Source organism: Anoplopoma fimbria, unplaced genomic scaffold (assembly GCF_027596085.1).
Source record: "Anoplopoma fimbria isolate UVic2021 breed Golden Eagle Sablefish unplaced genomic scaffold, Afim_UVic_2022 Un_contig_8224_pilon_pilon, whole genome shotgun sequence".
Lineage (NCBI taxonomy): Eukaryota > Metazoa > Chordata > Actinopteri > Perciformes > Anoplopomatidae > Anoplopoma > Anoplopoma fimbria.
This window is the reverse complement of record NW_026553063.1, coordinates 30,665-34,865: the sequence shown is the minus strand read 5'-3', so window position 1 is coordinate 34,865 and position 4,201 is coordinate 30,665. Positions and strand designations below refer to the sequence as shown.

The following is a 4,201-nucleotide window of genomic DNA, read 5'->3' as shown; positions in this document are numbered from 1 at the left end:
GTCCAGGGTGATAAACATTAAACCAGCCATTCAAAGAGCCAGATGTTATTATATATGTATGTAAGATATACATGAAAGAGTTTCTCTCAACAATGACAACTCTGACTGACTTCCAGCTTCCCTTCTGACCACGCTGACTTTACTAACTCAGTAAACTACTGCTTTAACAGAGGGTTTGAGAAACAGATAAGGCTGCAGGGGACAACACACACAATGGCCATGGCTGGTTAATGCTGCATTCACAAACCAGAAGAACAGGAAGAACAAGGTTCAGTGTCTAACATACACAGTATTTCTTAGGTGTAAACGCTGTCTCAGTTAATGAAGGAGAAGAGTGAGGATGGATCAAAAAAATGCCATGTAATATACAAACAGCTGTCTGTTGTTGCTTAAATTCAGGTCCCACCGAGACTTGAACTCGGATCACTGGATTCAAAGTCCAGAGTGCTGACCATTACACCATGGAACCTCTACAGAGCTTGTCAACTCACATTCCTGTTAAACACACACACACACACACACACACGCACACGCACACACACACACACACACACACACACACACACACACACACACTCAAACTAATATTTGGTTTTAAAGGCCCGGGGTTGAGTTGTTACATAGCTGTGGTGTTAAACACTTGTGCATTTACTTATGCAAGCCGTGTTAATGCCTGAATACTTCATTGGCCTTAAATTGAGTGAGTACTAGAGCCCGACCGATATATCGGCGGGCCGATATTATCGGCCGATATTAGGCATTTATCAAACTATTCGGTATCGGCAAAACCGCTGGACTGGGCATAGGGCATGGCGGGCATATGCCCGGTGGCCTGAAGCCTTTTATTTATTTTTTTATTCATGCCAAACTCGCGTCTAACGTAGCAGGCCACGTTAACTTCAATGCAGGCCACATTAACGTCAATTCAAGTTAATGCAAGTTAAACTGGCAGATCTGCCCCTTTATCATGATTGATTGAAGCCTGGGCCAATGAGGTGAGGGGCAGGCCAATTACGCCTACCCCTCCATCTCAGCCTCCGTTGGTGACTTGGTTGGTTAGCCACTGCTAGCAGGCAGATCGAAAACGGGCAATATGGACCCTAGTGGGAAGAAAAGAAAGGGTGGCGCTGAAAGAGCCAGGGACCAGAAAAAGCAGCCCTTCAGGCAGATGCTACGAAATGCCTAAAAATAGCTGATATGTTTGCTGCTCGTGGACATGGAGCCTCCACATCTGCAGCAGCAGCATCAACAGGTAGTGGAGGAGAAGATGCTCGACAGCAGGTGGACGAGGCGGCCATGACGGTAAGTCAAGGTTAACTTCAGCTATTAATTAATGAACAGCAAAATGTTTATAAATCAGACATCTATGTGTGAGAAAGAAATATTGATCTTCTGTCGAAGTTAAGTGCTGTCTAACCTTGTCACTCAGATATGAATTAATGTCGGACCGTCGGATATTATTTTGGTGCTGCTCACTGCCAGTCATGTAACCTAGCCTAGCAATGTAGGCTAGGCTAGGTTAAATGGTGTGCATGGCTAGCTACAACGCTGCCGCAGCCAGGTTGTTTATTTATTCTTTATTCGTTGTATTTGTGTGACTGTTGTGCCACCGCGGGGTTGCTTCTTTATTCTTTATTTTGTTTGTGTGACTGTCGTGCGTCGGCCTTACGAAATATGCTGTTTTGCACAGTCTTACTGAGCGATGGGGTGGACGGTCCCTTTCTATAGAACAGAACTAATGTATTTTCTCACTCCTCACTTCTGGGCACCTACGAGTGCAGTCACGTAACCTAGCATAGCAATGTAACCTGTGCAAATTGTGTGCATGGCTAGTTACAACGCTGCTGCCGCCAGGTTGTTTATTTATTCTTTATTCTTCATTGCATTTGTGTGACTGTCGCGGTGGCTGCCGCCAGGTTGTTTCTTTATTCTTCATTCTGTTTGTGTGACTGTCGTGCGTCTGCCTTACGAAGTAAAAGCTTGCTGTTTTGCACCGTCTGTGATGCGGTGGCGTCTGCTGGTGTGTGGTATGACGGCTTCCCTGTGTAGAATGTATTTTGTCATTCATCAAGAATCTGGGCGCCGACGAGTGCGGCAGAAAGTCTGATCAGCTCTGTGTTTGTATCTTTGATTCTCGTCAATTTTAGCCAACTTTTCAACTCCTTAATTTCCGTCGGGGTTAATAAAAGCACTACTCTGCTCTATTGTCCCAACTTGCTGACTGCTCGTGTGCTTTCCAAAGGTGTATCAGTTACAGAGGGAAGGGAAAGGGGAGTAATTACATAGACTGACATGTGTATAAAATTTTATAATAACTGCACGGGATTAAAAGTAATGTAGTTTTATCATTTTAAAATAAACATAAACTCTGCATAAGATACTTCATTTAAAGGTCGTGTATGGTGTTTGTGGTATGGTTATGGTGTTGTTGTTGTTGTAGTAGTAGGCTACTTCCAGGCTGCTGCCAGTTTCCAGAAGCTGCAAAACATACTGTACTTTCGTCAGATCAGTAAATAGTGGGCCCAGTTTATTACTTGGTAAATATTTATGAAAAGCTCAAATATAGTTTTAATGCCTACTTGGGCCACAATCCTAAATCCATTTATAATCATGAAACAAAATGTTTCAGTGTGCATGTGATTTTGTGCAATTTCATGGTATAAAATGTTATATTGGCCTCTGCTACTTTCTTTGGAAAAATGTGGGCCTTGAGGTTGTGACTGTGATAATGATAATGTTTGTTACTTCAGGTTGATTCACCATCCTTAGAGAAGGGGGCAAGTGAGGAGAGGGAGGAGTTGAGAGAGCCAGAAGAGCAGGAGAGTGAGTTGGTAGAACAAGTCAGAGAGAGAGAGACGGAAGAGCAGGAGAGTGAGACGGTTCGATGTACAGAGTTGGAGCAGAGAGATGCAGAAGAGCCACAGAGAGAGAGCCAAGGCATCAACTACTTTGCTCGCCCAGAGCCTGCCTTTTTACAGGCATTCTTAGATCACCACCCACAGCAGAACACCACCAGTGCAGTTGTTCAGAAGGTGTTTACTTGTAAGGATGGGACGAGCAGGAAGTGGGTCACATACTGCAAAGAACGTCATTCACTGTTCTGTTTTGTGTGTCTGGCATTTGCGAAGACAACTGATACCAGCCCATTTATTACTGGCATGACTGACTGGCGACATGTACATGTGCGCATTATGGAGCACGAGAAGAGCACTACACACCATACCTGTGCTGAGGCATTTTTCTTAAGATGCTCAAAAAGTGACATCAGCACCCTGTTCGCTGGAAGCCAGATATCAGCCCACAGGGAACAAGTCAAAAAGAGACGCCAAGTTTTGGAGCGTGTGGTTGATGTGGTGAAAGTGCTTGGCAAGAGAGGGCTGAGCTACAGGCATGTAGCCAATGAAGCCGCATACACCCTGGACGACCAAACAATAGACCATGGCAATTTCCTGGAGCTGTGCTGTTGCTGGGTAAATATGATATCTGCCTCAGAGAACACCTTAATGAGTGCATTGAGAAGAGCAAGGCACACCAGTCCAGTGGAAGAGGCAGAGGCTCCCTCATCACCCTACTTTCCAAAACCACTGTAGACTCAGTGATTGACGCTGTTGGGCACTTCATTCAACAAAGCATCGCCAGTGATGTCCGGGAAGCAGGGATGTTTTCTCTTCAGTTAGACACCACCCAGGACATAACAGGCCATGACCAGTGCTCCGTAATACTGAGATACGTCAATGAGGCTGTGCAGGAGAGGCTGGTGGCAGTGGTAAGGTGTGAAGCATCCACAGGACAGTCCTTTATTGATTTAATCTCAGGAGTTTTACAGCGCCTGAACCTGGACAAGGAGATGTGCATTGGGAATGCAACCGATGGGGCATCAAATATGCAGGGCCAATACAAAGGCTTCTCGGCTCTGATGACTGCACAGTCTCCAACACATGTGCATGTGTGGTGCTATGCACATGTGTTGAATCTCGTTCTCTCCGATACAACACAGGCTGTAATTGAAAGTGGCTCCCTCTTTGGTCTTATCAATGATATTGCTGTCTTCATCAGGGAGTCATATCAGAGGGTCAGTCTATGGGAGAAAACCAAGCAGGAGGAGACAAGACACAAGCGCCTCAGCCCAATTGGGGAGACACGATGGTGGGCAAAGCACGAGGCTCTGAAGAAAATCTTCGGGCATTTCGGGAAGCCAGAG

The 4,201-nt window shown here is 45.4% G+C and overlaps 1 non-coding gene across 1 annotated transcript; it reads right to left on the bottom strand.

Annotated features, from left to right (window-relative positions):
• Positions 1–397: 397 nt before the first annotated feature.
• trnaq-uug (transfer RNA glutamine (anticodon UUG)) lies at positions 398–469 on the bottom strand. Its single transcript has one exon. It is a non-coding gene; the product is annotated as a tRNA-Gln (tRNA).
• Between the last annotated feature and the right edge of the window lie 3,732 nt (positions 470–4,201).